The 21,874-nt window shown below is 43.2% G+C and overlaps 1 long non-coding RNA gene across 1 annotated transcript; it reads left to right on the forward strand.

Annotated features, from left to right (window-relative positions):
* Positions 1-1,525: 1,525 nt before the first annotated feature.
* LOC119221859 (uncharacterized) lies at positions 1,526-20,596 on the forward strand. The gene is made up of 3 exons (XR_005120721.2): positions 1,526-1,739; positions 5,787-5,847; positions 19,915-20,596. It is a non-coding gene; the product is annotated as an uncharacterized LOC119221859 (long non-coding RNA).
* The last annotated feature ends 1,278 nt before the right edge of the window (positions 20,597-21,874 follow it).

The following is a 21,874-nucleotide window of genomic DNA, read 5'->3' on the forward strand; positions in this document are numbered from 1 at the left end:
ACCCCCCCCCCCCCTTACCCCTCCCCTTTCTTCTCCCTTCCCTCTTTCCTCCTTCCTCCCTCAAGCTCCCATTGGTCTACCTCTCTTCTCTGTCTAATAATAGCCATAATGTGTTATGGGTATGTGCTCTGTCTGGCTTGCAGCAGCTCTGCACCCTTCTCTCTATTCCTCCCTCCTTCTCCTTCTCCCTCCCCAACACCCCCTCACCCTGCACCCCCCCCCCCCCCCCCCGACTCCCCATTTTCACTCCCACAGCTGGTATGCTGTCTTTGTATGCCTGCCCTCCTTCCCTTGTTCCCTTTATACGTGTTGGTGTCATCACACATCCCCCCCCCCCTCTCTTACCTTCCTCTTCCTTCCTTCCATACGTTTTATGGACATGGCGTGAACATATGTCTTCCTTCTCACCCTTCCCACTCTTTGCCGTCTTTATGCTTCTTCTCCTCATCTCCTGCTTGCGTGGATTGGCTCCTTTAGTTGCGTGGTCCTCAACTGCCTCCCCCCAATTCCAATCTCAATTCCCCATTCTATGTATGTCTAACATATGATGGCAATAAACGTTTCCTGATTCCTGATTCCTGATGTAGGAATTAAACCAAAAGCAAGGGAAGGAAATGTCATTTTTGTTCCTTTTACCTGTAATCTGCTGGCTCCAACTGCTTTGACACACAGATGAGAGCAAAGCAGTTTCTGGATGAATCCTCACTACTCTCATTACTGCGCCCAGATATGAAAAAAGAGAGCAGAGCAGACCCACAAAGAGAATGGAGGCGGGACGTCTTCCTCTTCACAGAGTAAAGACAGGCATGAGGTTAGACAAATGGGCTCTTATGCAGACGCGCTGTGAAACAACAATCTGCCCCCCACTTCCCCCAAAAAGATATGGACAGAAAAATGCTGTCTGTAAAGCAGTCTCACATCTTTGTCATTGTTTTTTTGTTGTGTGGGCTACTTCTTGGGTAAACTGTTAGCCGGAAATCTGAGGCTGAGGCCTACCACTCATCAATGGCTGATCACATTAATCTCAACTGAATTATTGTGAAAATATCACGATAATAGATATTGTAGAAACATGTCATTGACTCATGTCATCACCATATTTTGAAGATGCAGGACAAACACCAAATGTTTAAATAACCTTTGAAACAAGTGAAATTACGAGTTGCCAAATAGAGATGAACCATAGAGGCTGTTAAAATATTTTGACAGACAAAGTCATCCTTGATATACCACAAACAAGAACCTGTCTTACAAATGATGGTGATCAAGAGGATGCACAATTGAACCTGACTTTGTTTAAATAATCTCTTTGATCCATGAACAAATACAGTTTTATATCAGAATCTATTAATCCTATTCACAATCAATCAATCATTATAAAGACCTCAATTAACTTTGATTTTTCGGTGCGCTTGGTGGTACGCAGGGTTTTTTTTTGCGCACGGACCGCGTTGACGTGGAAACCAGAACCCCGGACACGTGACACACGTTTTCGATTGGATTAATCAAGTGAATGTTACACTCACAGCTGCACGGTGTGCACTCTAATCACTAACTAGCGTTACGTTATTGTTGCTAGCTTGTTCACGATCATTTTTATTAGTCAAAAGTAACTTTTCAAGAAGACGCTGGCCTCGGGGAAGTGTCTTTCTATCGCCTTTTCTGCCCCGAATGTGATGACACGTGACGTTTAATGGCGACTTTCTCTCCGCTTAGAAACCAACCGTTCGCCCCAACAGGTAAGAATGGCTTATGCTAACAAGCTCGTTATAGCTGTATGGTTTTATTGTGGTCTGGCTCTTGCAACTGTGCTAACCTTCCAATATTGTTGTTGTTTTTTTTTGTTCACAATTATCTTCCCTGTAATGTTGTCTCGTGGGGGGGGGGGGGACTCAATGGCCACAAGCAGCTGCACCATTCCCAGTTTGAATTGACCACTATGAACGTGTTCCATCTGCCGCTGAACGCGTCTCATCTTCGCGTCCACATCAAGTGGATTATTTCCACTCGCCCGGGTGATGCTTTGCTGACCTTGGTGTGTCATTGAGAGGGCTGATGATTGTAGAGTGCGCGCGAGTGCCTACATTAGTTATACTTTCTGAGTGTTTTCTGCACGATCTACCTTGACCCTGTTAACGCAGTGGACTCGTGCGCACTGATACGTTTATGATGTAGGTCTACTGTAGTGTAATGTTACATAAATAGAGGGGGGAAAATGAATGCTTGCTGCTGCACTAAACATCTGCAAAGTTTGCAGGGAGAGTCCTACAGTGCTATTATCATGTGTGTGTCTGAACGCTGCTGTGCTGTACTTGTATTCTCGCAGGGAGTGTTGGGGTCAGTGTTGGGGTCAGTGTTGGGGTCAGTAGTGAGGTCAGAGTAGACGGCACGTTGGAGGCAGAACTGGTTCCCCTTGTGTCTGCACGAGTGACCATGATGCACAGACACCTCGTCTCTTTGCTGCGTGCTAAGCAGTTAGAATCTGTATGTTTACTTGATCCTCGTTCTGCATGACCGTTTTGTTTTCTAATTGGTTGTCATTAATTAGTTGATGAGCCCAGTGTGCTCTGCATGGTAATATGGTCATGTAGTCGGTGTGTTGTTATTGCACTGTGCTGCAGTCGATCTTAATTAGTGATTCTCAGTTTAATTAATTCCTCTAAGGCATCTTCTGGTCATGTATGCCATTTAAGTTACAGCGTTAAAGTAGGTTGTCTGTAGGGACTTGATGTATCTGGAAGATGCATCAAGGACTTTGGCACTAAGTGGACTTGGTAAGTTAAAGAATACGGCAAAAGACGCCCACGCTGCAGTACGTATACAGCATCGGGTAACTGGCCGGTACCTGGACAGGTGACTGCAATGGGGCGTGGCCCCACCATGAGTGATGAGAAAAAATAATCATAAATAAATACAATTATTAGTTTTATTATATAAAAAATATATAATTTTGTGTTTTTGAAACGTGGATTATGTACCCGATAATTGTGAATTAAGATGTCTGGGCAAAATGTATGCTTTTCCTGCACTTTGATGTTTACATTTAAAAAATACAAATATACAAATATGAAAAATACAAATATGAAGAGGTAGTTCCATAGTGTGTGTTTGAATAGGTCCATCCAACCATGTAAAGACACAGAAGAAGGGGGCCAGAGGCTTGTCTCCACCTCCCTATCTGACAAATAAAGCATCTTTTGGCCGGACAGCGTGAGGAGCTACAAAAACATTCAGACTTAATTCCTAATTGGATATTGGGATTAAACACTCTTTTCTCTTTGCAGTGAAGTTAAATGTACAATTTATATATTGGGTCATTGCCTTTCTTATGAAAATTTTCCAGGAATTTGCTGGCAATACTAAGCACATAAAGCAGCTCTGGCCATCATTTTTTTTTATAGAAGCGGTTTTTCCCTAGAGGAATAAATTCAGCCCTTTCCACCTGTGAAATAGACTTCATTTTATCAAAAGCGTTTGCTTTGCGCATATTCTCTCTACCAAGGGGATGCGATGGCACTTGGGACCTCAACAAAAAGACGTCCCTACTGGGCTGAGATCGGAAAGAAGGGCTGAAAGGATTCGAACAAATATTCTCTACGTTTTTAAGGGGAGCTTTTGGCTGTGCAGGCCACTGGAGTTTGCTGCGCTTTTCTTGTCAATGCTAGGGATTTATTTAAAAAAAAAAAACTGTTAGGATAATGGTTGACAAGCAACAGGCATTACCCAAGCGGATTTCTTCTCTTCCTTCTGGGCTGTCTGCAGATAACGCAGTTCTTGGCCCCTCGTGGTAACTGAGTTAATGACTGAAGTCAATAACCGACTAATCATTTGTTAGGGCTCTGGAGCGGCAGCAGCGCTTCCAGTCTTTTGTAATTACCATGTGAACTCCTTCTGCTGGTTTTCTCTGTTTGTGTGATGGGTTTTACACTTTTTGGTCCACACTGAATGCATCAGTATTCATGCATAGCAAATAAGAGACTCATCCAGTAAAAAAAGGATTCACTGACCAAACCGAGCAACAGAACAGACCGAAACACCACACTCTTACGCTGCAATGTGCTCAAAGCAAGGAGATTTTGCATGTGAATTGTCATTAAGAACGTTTTGCAATGGCAACCAGTTTGCAACAAGGTTGCTAGAATAGAATAATAAAAATTACAAACTTTATACCCACTGATAATGATAAATTAAACCCAAATTGCCACAACAAACTGGCTACAATTGCTAAAACCAGGCTTCATCAAGGTGTTTCTCCCAGTGTGGTAGCTGTTTCAGTCATGTCGGCTCCATTTGTTGATTTGATTACATATTCCGGGGGCTGATTGGCTGATAGTTAATAAATGTGAAGGGAGAGTATTGGATCCAGTCTGATTCCAATCTGTGAATTCCTTGGCAGGTTTCAGGGATCCTCCGTGGCACGAGGCGAATATAAATCTATGTCTGCTTGACCCTCTGAGAGAGCCAGAACAAACAGAGTGTAACACCAAACGCCACCAACGCGTCCTTGGAGTCCAGTGTCTGTGTATTTTTTTACTTGACAGAGCAGATGACTGATTATAAATTCTGTCTTCTCTGCTCAAAACAATTGCATCATTCTCATCCACGGCGAGCAATCGTCAGGAGAAACTGCGACAACAGTGGGCCGTGGTAATGGAAAGGTAATGGTCAGTGTTGCTATGCGTACAAATGGCTCATAAAACATCTGCTAATGTGGCCAATGCGATGTCTGATGCAGTGTCACGTTGCCTCATCTGAAATTGAAGCAAATGTTTTAAGATCATACAATGGCCACTGTGTTATGACACTGATATACTGACATATTACTCTGTTTTGTAATGTTGTCATCGCTCCTTCCACCATATTTGAATAATTGAACCACACAGCTGACGCATCACCGCTCATGTCAAGGTGCTTGTTGTGTTCTTCTGTAAAGTAACACTTGCTGGAGCAGCAGCAGGAAGACGAGACGAATGGAAAGTGATTTAAACACCAGCAGAGAGACAAGGATAACCGAAGAGGGGACAGGATGACAAACGGAGAGCAAAATGTATTAGAGCAACAGTGACCATGTGTCGCTTCAGCTATTCAGAAGATTACACATCAGCCAGTGAGGAAAGTGTGTGTGTGTGTGTGTGTGTGTGCATTGTATTTGTGTAACGCAAGTCCAGAGCCAGATGTGGACCCCTGAATCTGTGTATAAAACAACGTGCATACCCTGGTCTGATCCAGCAAGGCTCTCCACTGTTTGTCCTGCTGGCTGCTCCCCACCTACAGCTTTATTTACTGCAACAATGCCAAGCCTCCCACGCACTCTGTATTTGCAGTTGAAAACACCTTACGTTGCCCTATGGAGAGCCGAGCACACTGTACGTGACACAGAGTTTACGTGCAGTGTCTTTGTACTTTTTAAACCAAAATCCTAATCCTATGTTGCTTGTGCAATTTAGGATGTTAGTTTCTCTCACAGTACACTACAAGGAGTGTTTACATGACTCATTTAAACAAACCAATGTACTGGAACACTGTAGGAAATCGAGTGGTACCTTTTTGAACTACTTTAGAAAGCTTAATTAGCCTGACTTCAGAGTGTAAGAAGGAAATGGTCCCTTTTAAAAAAATTTGTTAAAGGCGCAACAGTGGGAGAGAAAGTAGTGAATAAATACAATGTTTAACTGAAGAGATTTCTATGCTGTCATTAATTTAAGACACAATTTCAGAAGCTGCCACAAACATGAAATACTGCAGAAACCAATTTTTCTCCTCCCTTTGCCCACATGAACCACAAGTGATGCGAGGAGAGAGGACTGGAAGCCCTGAAGCACTCTAACTAAGAACATCCTTCCCCAGGTAAGCGGAACTGTACGACCCCTAAACGCAAGGCCTTGCTCATTCAGAGGAGCGTAATGTATCACAGCCTTAAGTGACCTAGAAAACAAACTTTCTCAAATGGGAATAATTCCTCCTACTGTGCTGTAATGCTTTCTGACATGGTAGTCTGTGGATTCCAGTGGAGAAATCAGTAATGGAATGCAACATGCATTTCTCTTTCATGTTAAATCCAGCAGACGCTGCTCTGTTACAAAAAGGCTGCTTCAAAGGCCATTGTTTGTGGTTCGGCTGTTTCTTTGCTTTTGATGAGCCACACTGCTGTTCCCGGGGAGAAAAGACTCCATGGATCGTACACGCATAATTAAAAGCTTGTTCAAGTAAAAGTCACCATCTGCATAAGTAGCCATTTCATAAAATGCACAGTAAAGAGTATGTGCACAATCTCACATTCTGCACTTTAGGCTGCACCCGCAGCTCCAGAGGTACAATTTTCCTGTTTTAATGTAATTTCCTTTTTCACTGCTGATCTTGGGTTAAGCTTACGTTGTGAACCTGAAGTGCAGCACGACAGGAAAAATAACAAAAGCCCATGATGAATAATCAACCTTGCAGCAGTATTTAATCGTGGTGGTGCAACGCAGTGTAATGATGAAGGTGAGGAAAGGACTTCACCTTCCTGTTACACCTCGTCTGCACAGGGGTGTTTAGTGTGAGCGGTGCGTTAGCAGAGCAGCCCCCCCCACATGTGTGCGTACACAAGATGAGAGTCTGGCCGTGTTGAAGTGGAGGTTTTTTGTGTGTCAAGAAGTGGAGAGCTCGAGCTGTTAGGTAGCATGTGTTTGTCATCAATACGTTGTTGTTGAAAATGTCTGCCTCAAAATTGTTCTTGGTTTTGGTGGACGCTGATTGTCTGGATCCACTCTGGCACAAATACAACGCTGGGGGGCAAGCTCTGAATCGCTGCGATTGTTTGGCATATTGTGCAGACAAACTGACTAAATTAATGATGACTATTGGCACAAATCACTTCTTTTATTCCTAAATCCCATCAGGGTAACGGCACTGGGGGCTAGCAGAGCAGATTGATGGTGGGGCACGAGCAAGAGAAGGAAAGTACACCGAGATGATGATTGAGTGCATTATTCAAAGAAAAAGTAATCTCCCATACACGTCCTACATGGACTGAACTTTTCAAAGTGGATATTTTTGTTGAAATTATATGAAATAAGCAATCTGTGTGAATAGTTGTAAAATGAGGAACGCAGCCGAATGAGTGTGTATTTGTGTGTTCATGGCTGGAGACACTCATTTAAGCCGCATACAAAGTGGCAACTGAGTAAACATTCTTCACACTTTACACAGTTACTACAAATAAACATAGAAAACATGTAAACACAGTACCATTAGGACAAAGTTTACAGACGTAATATACTTAAATCAATACAGAACTATGATATTGGATGTCAGAAAACATTCTACACAGGCAAGCTGAAATCAACAGACATGCAAAGGAATTAACATGTGCCTACACACCGCTACGGCGCACACTGTCCCCCGTATCACCACAGAATGGGTGCACACCCTCACTAACGCACTTGGACACACATTCCCTGAAGCTCAGCGCATAGTAATACGTACGCCAGCAAGCTTATGGGAGTGGAATGTTTATGTGTTGGACCTTGGCCCTGTAGTTCACTTTGATTTGACCCCCGGTGGCTTTAAAATATTGAGAATTAATGCCTACAAATTAATTCCGAGACACTTTTCCTCCGAATGGTGCCTTGGCGTCTGCCTGATCAGAGCCATGTTAGCTTATGCAGCACAGCAAGATACATGTTGAATATTTCATATGGCAGCCGTGTATTTAGCTAAGACTCCTCCACAGATGCACTTCTATTCAGGTTAACGGTTTTAGGAGGTGTGCAACGTCTATACTGGGGCTGTTTGAATATTCGCTTTAAAAAAACACATATATTCGAATATCTGGTTGTGCATTAGGCACGTCAATAACAGGACCAATTGTATAGGTAATTTATTTCAGTTTAAACATATTTAACCACATATCACCTACACAAAAATAAGTAAACGAATGGCCAAGACCGCAGATCTGCAAATATGGCATTCGTTCAGTGATTGAAACACCAATATTTATTGAAGTTTATAGAGTCACCGACATTGAACGTTACGAGCGAGCTGTGCTCTGGTAAACATGGAACTTTTCCTTGGCATGAAGCGGCAAATGCACTCAAACCAGTGCATGGAGCTGTTGTAGCTTCTAGTCTATTTTATTCATGCAATATAAAGTCAACACAGCCACTAGCCAGCCACTCGCAAAGCAGACAGTCGGCGCTGTTGTTCTTTTGTTTGTTTTTTTACATTCGAATATAGAATATTCGTTGACGGCGCTAGTGTATACAGTACGGACTTAATCACCAACTGGGGCAGAATCAAGGATAATGAGGAGGGCTTATGAGTCTCAGATATAAAATCTTATTTCCCATAAAATTCTTCATTTGCATCACCTCGACTGTTAAAGCAGAACTTGATAGTCCTAACTTCTTATTGGAATTAGGTCATAAGCTTCTGTCCAAACAACAGTTCTGACATTGAATTTACAATATGTGAAGCAGAGAAAGGTAGCAAATATATTTTTGCACAAGACATTTCAAAAAGAATACAATACATTTTTGAAGATGTACTGTATGAAGGATAAGCCGCTTTGAAGATGTGTGTGTATATAACTGGCAGCCAATAAACATTGTGTTACGGTACATATCTAAGGAGGGTAAAAAAGGAAAGAAATGTTCCTCTCTTCACTGTCCCTTTCGTGAGAGTGTTTACACCTAAATGCTCTTTCCTCCTCTTGTACTGCAAACTCATCTGAACCATGAAATGTGACTCTGTGACTGCCCTGCACATCAAATGCTCAAGAACAGGCTCCCTGAATTGTTCGAGAGTCGCTCCTACACTTTAACCACAGCGCTGAATGTCCCGATAACATCATCTATGCCCTTGGGATCCGTTACTGCGCTTAGAAGCATAAACGTTGAACCGAAGAGTTCTGGGTAGATCCCTCTTCTTCCACCCGGCCCCAGACTTTCCTCGCTCATTATTTCGACATCCACCTCTGTATTAGTCTCCCCTCGTCATTCCCATCACTCCTTATCGTCTCACTCAATCCGTCTGTCGCCTCTCTGCGTTCCTCTGGCTTGATCTATCTGTCTGTCAAGGCAACCCTTCCTTTGCTACGTCTCTGTTTCTATCCATCTATGTGACTCCCTCCCTCTGCAGGGGACACGGGGCCCAGTCAAATCGATCACATCACCCCATACGTGTGTGTGTCTCTCTCGCTCTCCTCACCCCCCTCCCTCCCCTCCTCCTTGTACACTGCTGGCAGTAAAGCCAAGACCATCCATCACGCTCTCTCTTTGTCTCTCACTCACACACACACACACACACACACACACACACACACACAGACCTTATTTTGATACAAAAGGTGTTCCGCACCGCTTCTGTCCGCTTGTCTCTCGTATCTGTCTTTTGCATCACGTGCTTCTTTTCTTTCTGTCCATCCATCTAACTGTCCGCCCATCAGTCTCCGCCTGCCTCAACCCGAACACATCCCTGTGCACTGTTTGCTTCCAATGCGATGCTCTAATACGGTTTGTCTTGCATGCCGACGCTCCGCTGCTTCATTACCACGGCAACAGAATACTGTCCCCTTTCATTACAGGGCTTATTAATGCCACATGCACGTATGAGCGTGCACTCGGACCGCGTTGAACTGGCAGGAACAACATACATCAGGCGCACACACAGACATAGATGATAAGCAGACAAAAGAGTGATGCTTGGAATATTAACTCGCTCTATAATTACCTGTCCATATTAAACTTGGGGGCACCTCCTCCAGTGTGACATTCAACATGCTGCCTGACACGCACGGCTGGGCTCAATTTAACAGCATGAAGTTGTCTTCACTGCCTGCAACACTGCATGCGCGGCTGAGTGTTAACTAAAGGCCCGATTGGGTGCCTAACCACACGCCAAAGCAACATTTAAGGCAGCAAGACACTTTTTGTTTTTTGTTTGAAGTAGTGAAATGAAATTCCTTCTGGAAAAACAAACCCCATAATGTGAGGATGTAATGCGTAAAAATGAGATTTGTCAATCACAGACCCCCAGGAAAATCACGGCAATTCTCAGCTGTCAATCTTGTGTGAAAAAGTTGATGTGACAAGTTCTTAGTGGTATGCGTGAAGATGAATAACCTCATTTAAACTTCACAACTTCAGAAGTCACTAATGATGATGCAAATAGTCTTGAAGTGACAGATGCGGGGGGGGGGTGAAACTCCTTTAGGATGTGTGTTAAGTTGATGATACCACTTTACAAAACTCGGGGGTCGAGTCAGTTGTCACTTTTAGTTTGTGCTTGGCCGGGCCATATAAGCTGTGCCAACGGAAATTGGCTGAAAACCGTAGCAACGGAGATTACAGGTGTCAAACCAGCTCAGCGGGCTGACAACTGTTACGCGCAGGCTGCGAGGAGAGCTGAGGCTGCCTTAAATCACCCCTCTGCATCTCATTTACCAAGAGTTAGTATGACTCACCTCAAGGCTTAGAATGAAAAACAGGAACACGAGGCAATACAAAATATTCAGCTTACAAGCTGGCGTCAAATTAAGCGGCCACCTCCTGTAAGAAAAGAGCTGTCCTGTACATGCACCCACACCCGGCACAAGGGGGAGTTGAGTAGCTTGCTTCGCGACGACCTTCAGTCACCGGGTCCCAGCGTTGGGAGAAGGCAGTTCTTCCGTCTGATGGAGTACCACAGACTTCCAGAGCCTATGGCTCCGTTTTCTCAGTCCCAAGGGAGGTCCGTTTGAACATGAAGTACTGAGCTTCATTCATAAAGGCCGTTACGCTTCAATAGATTTTCCGTTTTTGAATCCTTTTCCTGTTTTTTTTTAAATCCGTATTTTTTTATGTTACTCTAACAAATCTCTCATCACTTTTCTGATATCAACAGAAATAATAAGAAAAAGCTGTAGCTGGCATTGTCCATTTTACTGTGTGTTGAATTTACAAACATCAGATCACATCAGCCAACTTTGACATTGATTGTAGAGCGCATGTCTGGGCAGTTACTGATTCAACCAAAGATCATTCATTAGGGAAAATAAATGTCAATTCACAACTGCAGGGGGTCGGCAAGACCAGCAGGGGACTGACTCCGCTGTAGAGCAAATAACCGATATGATGTCATGTCTAATAGTTCAACAGTTATGCAGCAACAACAATGCTTCAAGAAGTAGAGAATGGAAAATAACACAAGTGAGAGCTGCACAACTTATTGTCATGTTCTAGGTACAGGTTGTAGATATTGATCAGGCTGTTTTGATCAATACGCCGTTGTATGCAAATAGTTCTGGGGTTTGCCAAACATATTCTTTTCTAATCTCCGTATTTCTGTCCTTAAGATTGAATGCTAATGTTTAGTTTTATACATTCAACATCAAAGCACCTGCCTGTCAATGGACCTGCGCGCCAGGGACAAGCTGTTCAAACAGACTCGGGTACAAAGGATAACGTCTTGTTGTGAATGGTGCTCATTACTTTTCATAAAGGGTGATGCCAGAAATAACCGTTTCCATGGTATATCCGTTATCCAATCCATAGTGCAACCTTGAGCTGAATAATGGCGTTTGAGACTAATAAGACATTCACCTTCCTGAAATAAATTGTAATCAATACTGACACAGACCGATGGAACCTGGCTGCGGGAAATACATCTATTTACACCACGTCTTTTGTTGTTTGAACAATGATTAGTGACCCACAGAGGGAGAGAAGCTGGCCACTTGCTGCAGTGTAGTTTAATGGCTGCAGGCCCAGGAGACTCCAGGTTGCCGGTTGGAGAATCTGGGTCACGGGCTTAAAACATTTAAGTATCCATGTCAAGAAAAAATCCCAGACTGAGGCTTTAATAGTGGCATTTGTATCACTTCCACTCCAGTGACCGGCCGTCTTAATGCCTGCTTCCTTTCTAACTGGATGTATTCTGCATCAGTGCATAGGCTTCTTTGACAAACATTAAATATGGCGGTTGCATGGCTCCAGCCTGGGTTTTATCTCACATTCTTTCTGCTGTGCTGTTCTCCCCCCCCCCCGTGGCAGAAAAGGGACTCGTGTGAGGTTTGTCTTCCAGCTGGGTGTAATTCAACATCGATAGCACTTATCTGGGCTCTGCTGTTACTCCCTGGCACTGGGAAGCCAACGGGATAACCCCTCTCGTGTGGCACTTCTGGGCTCATCTCGGAAATAAGTTTTCAGTTCAGAGTACCGGGAAGATTTGGCCCAGTCCCCTAGTAAATCCAGTGAGATGAAGGCTTTTTTTAAATAGTCAAGTTATTACGTAAGTATATTCACAGGCTCAATGTTTGGTTGTTTTTTTGTAGAATTAATTGTAAGATAATGACAGTAGAATTGTGTGTAAAGCACAGCACTACTAGCTTTCTTTTTGTTTATTATCCTGTTACAACCCAGATTGTAAAAAATGTATTTTTTGAGTGCTTTCGCTCTCCAACATACACACACACATGCGTATTTTCTATCCTAGCCTTTGGTGCCCTTGGGGATTGTGTTTTATGCGATTGGACATCTGCTTATAGGAGCCATGTCGGCACAGCAGAGAGAGAAAATGTGTGTGTGTCTGAGATGTGTCCTGTAGGTTGAGGCGTGGGTGAGATGTGCTAACGGTGGCATTGCTGGTTACCAAGAAACAGCTGGCAACGGAAAGGCATGTTAGGGAAGAAAGTGTGTGTGTGTGTGTGTGTGTGTGTGTGTGTGTGTGTGTGTGTGTGTGTGTGTGTGTGTGTAGTGAAACAAGACTACATTTCCTGTATACGTGCCATGTGGGTTTTGCCACTGCCGCCCCTTCAGGAGACTCAGGGTAGGTCCTGAGTTCTAAATCAAACGTGATCTAAGATTGTAACGGATAATTGATTTGCCCTATCGTCACCAAGGTGAATATTGGACCAATTTTATGCCACGCCTCATATTTTTGAAAAAGTCTAACACTAAAAAGGCCTTTTTTGTTTTGGAGACCACAGTCACCATCTTTCCCCACAGAGCCTATTTGGTATACAAGGCAGCCATGTCTTCCTTCCTCTTACACTTCTTCTCCCAGCTCTCTTCCCTCCATGATGCACTTGGCTCTTACTCCAATCTATCTTCAAGGAGTCAAGAGCATTGTATCCAATACACACTTGAGCGGCCCCTTGAACAAACAATGAAGGCGTGTATGGTCGGTTGATGAAGAGATGATCAGAGCTTTTAGACAACCACATTTCAGTACTTCATTTAAATAAAGAGTGAACAATTCCACCAATTGTTCCTCTTGTGCAGAAATCTATTTTAGTTTACATATCATGAACAAAGGTAGTCAGATTTATGAACGGTACACCCACTGCCGTTATATTGCTCTGTGATAATTCCAGAGGAAAAAGGGACGACACTTAATGCTCGTGAAACCGTTTAGCAGCGCATGTTTTCTTTTGGGTAGGAGCCAGACTCCCTGAGGTACACGAGCAATCACAAATGAACATGGCAATGCAACACTGCTTCAATATTGATGATGTCGCTATAGGGCTTCTTAATTGAACAGCAAATTAAATTCACCATTTAAATGAAATTGTTATGCTCCAAAATGTAAATGGCTTTAGTAAGGAGGAAAATGAAGACATGTTGCTTGGTTTTTAAGCAGCTTGGAAGACTGAAATACCAGAGGTCGAGTACCTTGTAACACTGAGCTGTTAATGCCCCGAAGTGTTGGAATAAAAGGTCGTCCCGAGTGCCACTGTAAATGCTTTGTAATTCAGCCTTTTCTATCTATGCATAGGTCTTTAAAATTAAAATGAATGAGATTTTTGGCCTCTGCACCTCTTGCAAGCTTTTTATGAGAAGTCCCTGAACCCAGAGACACGTTGCATATTGTTTTTTCTTTTGTTTAATCCTTTCCTATAAACAACACCGTACAATTCTTCCCACGGTGGGAGGGGTTTTAAGAATCGTGTTAAACAATCGTGTTCTGATTAAGTGTAATCCATACATTTAGGTGAAGTATCAACTATTTTACCACCACCTTCCTGGTTTAGTCTTCTGCTGTATTTCTACACGATGGAGTGAAATAGTAAAATAGCCCTGTGCTTGTCATAGTGATGTCATCAGGGTTATCGCCACATGAAGAATAAGAAAGTGTTTACAGAAACCCTTCTGTTAGAAACTGGGTCATGCAGCTTGAAACATGTCTGCACAAAGTGCCAAAACGATAAGATGCTATTGAGTCGTATTATGGGAACAGGCGTATTCAGGCATTTTTAGAGCTTAAATCTACCAGGGGCTAAAAGTCAAGAAAGCGCCGGGCTCTGCTAGTTTGATCTTGACCATTCTTTTTCAAATCAGTTTCTTGTGTATTCTCAACTTTATGGAAATGCACTACCAATTCCTGACAGCAGAAGCCTCACTAAGAAGCTGCTTTTAAACATTAAGAGTAAAAACCATTTAAAGGTTTAGTAAACAGAGTTTTTGTGTCACTGATACCCAGATATGGCTGGGTGATTACCAAATGTGTCATTTTTTTTCCAAAGATGTTGTGAGCAGCTGTAGGGTTTCTTTGGCGGAGTAGCAGATGAATGCTTTATTCTGCAAGCCACGGTGACTTCTGGTCATCCAACTGGAAGAGGCCGGTTCCTTAGTCATCAGGAGTCAGTCATTTACCTTTTTTTTTACCTCTGTCCTGCTACAAAGTGACAGCATGAGCTGTTTCAGAGAAGCTGCATATATTAAGGCTCAAGTGGCGAAGCCCTGTAGTCGCTGTAGAACAACAAAGTGAGGAAATGATGTGAGGTTGCTATGGATGAAGCAAATGAAGCCCTTTTAAATGATCCTTGTGGTATTTTGACCAAAGTGTGTTACAGAAGTTTCATTAAGACCCCAAGGAACCATATCAACTTGTGGTAAAATAATAATCAGCTTCTAGCCATTTCTGAACGCATGCGTGGCAAAACAGACGGCATCGAAGAAAAGCCCCTCTGCTATTCTGTAAAGTTGTCATGGCATTTTCCGCTGCAAAAGTCTACTCATGTTTTTATTTCTGTGGTCGGTGAGATTGTCTTTGTGGCAGCCAAAAACACAACAAATGGATCCATGTCGCTAAAGCTGCATACAGCTGCAGTTTAGTTGAAAATAAAGTCTCAGTGGGTTCAACGCAAGTGAGTCTTTCACATTAATAATGCATCAGCCATTCATTTAGCTTTTCTCATAGTTGGAGTAATACCAGACGGCAAGGTGCCCCACACCCACTAGCCCTAATGACCTGCACCCTACACTTTTATTTTCTTGCCCATGTTGCTTATTTTTTTATTCTTTTATCTTTTATTTATCGGAGTCGATACAAGCTTGCAACCATCCACGTCATATATGTGCCAGTAATTGAACATGTGAGTCTGCAACTGCAATGTCTGCATCTGTGTGACAATCAGAATGGCTCCTGCTGCCAGTCAGGATCTTCCTATCTGGAGCTCTTGCATTAGAGCGGGGATGAAAAATACCACTTTGGCTTTTCTGTGAGCAGTCTACTCCGCATCGTGGGAATAGCTTTGCCTTTGCTCCCTTCAGTGTTAAATCCACAAAATACGGAGGAATTGGTTCAAATATTCTTGGCGTTGTAACACAAAAACAGAACCTAAAATATGAATCCAAAGCTTTGTTTACTTACGCGTTACAGAAAACAAACTTAAACCCCATTTATTACGGATTTGGTGAAATACAGCTACTCTGCCTAATGTGTTTCCTTAATCTTTGGCATTGAGTGCAGCCAAAAATGTCTGAAACGGGTTTTTTTTTCTCTCACTGTGGCCTGCGGCGCTTTGTGTTCTTCCAAAAACATCCAGGAGTTTTGACTTTCAGTTTCGAAAGGGCTGTGCGGACAAGCTTTCTAAAGACTTGAGCGATTGTAAGAGCTTTTTAAGTCTCCTGTCATCCCCTTCAGCTCCGTCCTTGTTCGGTGAGCAGCAGGATCACTTGTGTCCGCGGTCAGATCCGCCCCCCCCCCCCCCCCCCACTGGGTGTTGGTGGTGGAAAAGATTTCAGAGCTTATTCTAAAGGTACTACACGGTTTCGCCCCCGGCTCCATTCCTGACCCTCTGACCCCCCCTCCCTCCCCTCCAAGCCAAACGGCGCCCCGATGTCTTTGATCCACTGCGATGACTGAAGACCGTTCCTCTGAGATGGATATCGTATTCAGTCCTCCTGGAACCTCCCTGCTGGCTTTTTAAACTTGTGTATTAACAAAACCCCAAATCATTTTCTAAAATGGTAAAAGATCATCCTTGTATTCTACCCAGGCGGAGGCTGCATTTTGAGCTCCAGTGAGAGCTGGAGACCTCTACTCTTTCTATTTCATGCTTATGGATGGGATAGCATGGCTGGCTTAAATTATTATGTGACAGTGTTGTCGCATTCTAAATGGCAGATAGTTTATCACACTTTATCAGTGGGCTTTGTTTGAAACCTTCTCCTCCCACAGCCAGGGTTTTCATGCTACTTGCATGCTGTTAGTCGCTGGTGTTCATGTCGTCGCCTGCTCTGTAGCTGTTGGGATGTTGCTGCTAATCAGAGTCAGAGCGGTTGTGTGACTCACTTTTCCAGTTTTGGCAGCACCTTGTTCTTCTTAAAATAAGTGTAACCTTGAGCTCTACTTGTGAAACTATGCATCACCTTGCTTACTACAATTAGTCACATTATTATTCAACGGAGCTACCACTGTAAGGGGAACAATATTGTGCACATCAATCTTTAATTAGCTGAAGAGGTCGAATTATTGGTTTCCACAAAGTCTGAACTTCATTATACCAAATATACTACTGCCATTCTGATTAACCCCAGTGGATGATAGTGGCTCTACTGTGATGAAAACTGGTGAGATACACAGCTGTAATTGTACCTGAAAAACTCAATTTCTCCATTATTAGGAATCAGGACTGTATACTAAACACTCCTGTTAAGTTTGACTAGAATCCAAAGGAAATTAAACTTATCTTAAAATGCAATAAACACTTAGATAAAATAACTGAAATGTAGTTTGTCTCCGGAGATGTTAGCACACTTTACATATCTACCACAGGACAAGTGTGCAGCACTGTTTCATGCCAGACTTTTTCTATGGTAATAAGAGCAGAACAATGAATATGCCCCGTTGCCTTTAAACATAGCCGAATGATATCACAAAAGAAACCTGTGCAAAGGCACACACATTATTAGTTACTGCAATATTCCATGAAGGGAAATGTGTTGCTGCCTGTCAAGATAACATTCATTGTAAATGGAAATGTCATCTTAATGGCCAATCATTGTCAGAGTCGCCTAATGGTTCATCTCCAGTTCTTTGTGAAGAGAGATGAGACTGAAGCCAATAAATTGCATTTAATAGCAATAATGATGACCAACCATTAAGGTCCAGTATTACATTGAGTGATGTTTTGTTCCACTTCTTTTACCGACGTGAAATATGAAGTGAAATATAACCAATCTGTGCTGATGAAGCCTTTTTGTGATGAAGTGAAGTACAATTGACCGTTATTTATAAACCAACTGGAGTCTCACCTGCTTCTTAAGCCGTTGCTTTCCCGGGGAGACTTGTGACAACCCCCCCGGGAACAGTTGTCAGCGTCTTTTATCCAGCTGTGGCTGAATCGTTAGGTGATGGCTCAAGAGTTCTCCTCAGTCCAACTAAGGACTCACAACTGTTGCTGAAGCTCTTGATCGCTGAATGTCTGTAAAAAGGAACAACTTGTGCCGTGATTATGAGGTATTGACATCAAAATCAGACATTTACATTGGATGTTTTTCACACCTGAAGAAGACATCATGCACAACATTGGGAAAGTGCTTTTGACAAAATCGAATTTCTCTGGGTTGTGACATAATTTCCTCTAAATAATGCGTGTTGCCACTCAGATGCATGGCCAGGTGGATGGGAAGCCTCATTGAACGAGGCCTAAAGCCTGTGTCATAATCGGTAAATCCTCACTAACATCTTTGCTAGAATGAACTTGCAGAAATTAATGTAGATGACAACAGAATATTTTAACCCTCTTATTTATTTTGTGCACAAATTGACAGTCAAGTGAAAACGTATGGAGAATAATAAATAGCCGATGGAGGACAGAAAGCAGACACTAAGGTCCACGATGAGTTTTACATCTTGCTTTGAAACAACTGCTCTCCATTGCCTCCAAAAGCTTCAATGAAAATTAGATTTTTATATAGTTCGTATTGCCCAGCTCACGCAGATGGCCCAGGCTTCCCATCATTAATCGTCCCAGCTGAAGTCCAAATTCCTCATCGTAGTTCTGTTTGTGCTCTCCAATAAGTGCAAGGGAATAAAACGGTAATTGCTATCGCAGCCAAACGATAAATATGTATTTCAAGATGGAATCCCAAACCCACTAGCTAGGTGCTAGCATGGCTCGGAGGTCGAGGGAGCTCAACTGGTGACAGAAAGCAGGCCGAGTCATAGTGACGGCGCATCACTCATCAGTGCGCTCCCAGGTCCGCCATATGGCATGAAGGGCTCACTGTGCATTGCTGGCTACCACGCGGCACTGGTTTTGTCTGCTAAGATCCCAGCGTAGTTGAGGCAGTGGTCCAGTGTTGGGCTTCAGGTGCGACCGCTCCGACTCACTCACCGCTCATCACTTGTTTGATCAGACGGCGTCTCCATCGGTGACTTTTAACCCTCCATCACGTGTTTGCTGCGCGCGAGAGAGAAGATGAGAGTTTTAAAGCGCCCGCTCGGGTCGTTTGTTCATTTGAAACAGCGGGCACTCTTCTTTTGTCCCGATCACACCTGGTCGCCACGGTAACGGTGCAAAAATCCTGACAGCCAGGTGGCCAACGTAAATGCAGAAAACCACATCTGGTGATTGGCACCATGTGTGTGAGTGAAAACTGAGTGATTTTGCTCTTCCCTTTTGATCCTCTCCCTCTGTTTGCTTTCTAATTCCTTAATTTGTGTTTGGGCTGCGTGTCACAGTCTGAGCCCCTCTGCTCTCCTTCTCCTCTGTTCGCTCGCTCTGCCTCTGTCGCATTGAATCCTCCGTGTGTGTGTGTGTGTGTGTGCGCTCTTTAGTTTCCCTGTTATATTTGCTGCAGTGCTTTGATTCCAGCTGAAATGCTTTAAGCTCACAGTGGCAAGGAGAGGTCACACTCAGATAAACACACACACTCAAACACCTCTGTGAGAGGGGGAAAAAAAGAGCATACAGACACCTCTGCAGTTGTAGCAAACACTTAATGAGATTTCACATACACACATGCAGTATAAACACTTGTTCGTCTGTTCTCTCACACACTGACGGGCACACACAGGCATCGCTAGCGAGTGGCGGTGGCTGTAGCTTCAAAAGGGCTCGAGATGGACTAGTGGGGGGGAAATTGGATTTGGCCAACGCGCAGCATTGATTGATCCGGTCAGTTGATGTGTTCATTGTTAAACTGACCACTCGCAAGCTGGCCAATGGCTCTCTGACGGGATGGTGTTTAATCATGAGCTTGAATCAAGGGAAGATTCCACGTGAGCACATGGCGGCGCACACCCGTCGAGTGGCTGAACAAAGCCAGCGGCACAGTGTGTGTGTGTGTGTGTGTGGACACACAGGGTGGAGGGTCTTACCGCCCTGGAAGCCCTTGGTATCTGATTCTCAGACAGGTGGAAAATTGTCCCCACAAGTGGCCTGACCAAGCAGGAACAACAAGGGAGGGAGGCGGCAGTGGACCACACCTGCAGAGCGTCTATGGAAGGGATGGCTGTTTGATGGCGTGCTGCTGTATCACTGGCCTTTTTGACATCCTCCCATTCTTCATCCTTTTCAAACCTCTATTGCATTTTCTTTCTGATTTTCAATTGCACAAAACAGTGACACGGCGCTATGTCTGATTCAGGGTCAGATCCTGTGGAGTGTCAGAGGCAGTATGTAGACCATCCTCCTCCCTTTTATCCTCCCTTTTATTCCGGCAGGATTACGGCGAAGGAAGCAGCAAAGCAAGCACTGAAGGGATTATGGAACAGCAGCCGAGGGATCAGAGTGGGAAGTTGCACCTCAACAGAGCAGAGGGCCGCTGTGGCCCACGGAAGAGACTCGGTCACAGGTTAGAAAACGTTGGCTCCTCGCGGCTTTACCGAAATTCCATGTCCCCCGACTTCACGTCCCCCCCCCCAGTGGGTATTAATGTTCATTTGAACAGTGGAAAGGTGGACAAAGAGAACGCCACAAAGGGGATTTGAACTCTGGCACACGCATGGATTAAAGGCAGAAGTTATTAAAACAGCTTCCACCTGGGATCCAAATGAGAAATTAGTCATGTGACCTCAGGACCTGATGAAATGAACACGCTTGCTTCTGTTGGGACCCGATCGGAGCGTGTTCTTGACATGTTTATGGGCAGAGGGAGGAAAAAGCAACCATGTTGAGTCATTGGAAGTCTATCTTTAATTGGCGTCTACATTCGTGCCACCTGCAGGGAGCAATGTGATGGAGTCAATGGTCATTTGCACTGTGCTCCTGGATGGATGAGGGAGGTGATTAGTCAATTCATTATTTCATTGAAAATAGTTATTTGACTTAATCGTTGGACTTTTGGTTTGAGAAAAGAGCACTTTTCAGTTGGTTTCCATGTGCAATGTATTTCAATAGGGGAATTACTTTACTAGTTGCTTTTAAGGGTTAATACATTAGTACTACTTAAAAGACATTTAAAATGAACACAGGATGGCTTTTAACAGGAGAAGCTGCGAAGCACCCGATGCCGCAGTATGAGATGGCTGAGCCAGTTAGTCTGTTCCACAAATCAAACGTCAATAACATCGGATTTTCTACCAATATGACAGATTATATATTTTTTTTAGATAAACAGACTTTCCATGTGATCATTGCTGCAGCACAAATGTGCAACTGAATGACTAAATATTGTTTTGACCACCAGAGGCTTCATTACGAGAGGCCTCTCTTGGTGTTGTGGGATGTTTATTGCACACTAATCATCGGTAGTCTCATCTTGCACACCACAGGAATCCCGTGGGGGATTAATTTAATGTTTCACTTAACTTAAGTAATACTTGAAACAAAAAATACAAAGATTGTTGTTTAGGGGAAGTACTAAAATGTAGATGTCAGAACTGGAAACTAATATGTGGAGTGAAATTATTCTCAAAATGGTCATAAATGTTTCATTTAAAATGTCTATATGTCTATTTGTTTTAGTATTTATTTAAATGTGGCTTTTTAATAATAGGTTTGTAATTTCAAAGTAAAGGATAGTTATTTAAATCGAGAACGTTTTTCATGAGGCCTCGGGGGAAAACTATACATTTAACAGTAATATTTTGTTTAAATGAGCTACTGCTAGGTGGTGTACTCGGTCCTCTGCTAGGAAGAAGTGGGCTGAACACGACTCAACATTTATCCAATTTCATTAAAACATCAGATTGTTCACAATCACGTGTCCGTTTCGCCAGCTATCGTTTTTTGATCTAGATGCAACGGCTCTTTTCAGTCTGATACTAATCATGGCTTCACTTTGATATGCAAAAAAACAGACATCCCAGAAATCTAACATGTCACTTTGAGTAACTAAAATAAATTGTGACGAATAAAAATATTTAAAAATTACATTTTTAAAAAGCAACAATGCGGAAATGTCTTCCCTCCCGATTGAATGGTTTTCCCTAGGTTAAGGTATCCAAAACTCCCTTTTACACAATTGGGTCACAGATTAATATTCCTAGATTTGTTGGCTGATGCCACAGTGGACTATTTATTGATTACTAAACAGTTGTACTGAAATTAAAGACTAAATTCACAGAAATGGCATGGACATATAACAAAGTATCCCCTCTTCATTTCCTACTCCTAGGTTGGGTCGCATGCGTGATTAAATGATATTGTTTTGTTTCCCCATATGAACGGTTGGCTGAAAGA

This window comes from Pungitius pungitius, chromosome 1 (assembly GCF_949316345.1).
Source record: "Pungitius pungitius chromosome 1, fPunPun2.1, whole genome shotgun sequence".
Lineage (NCBI taxonomy): Eukaryota > Metazoa > Chordata > Actinopteri > Perciformes > Gasterosteidae > Pungitius > Pungitius pungitius.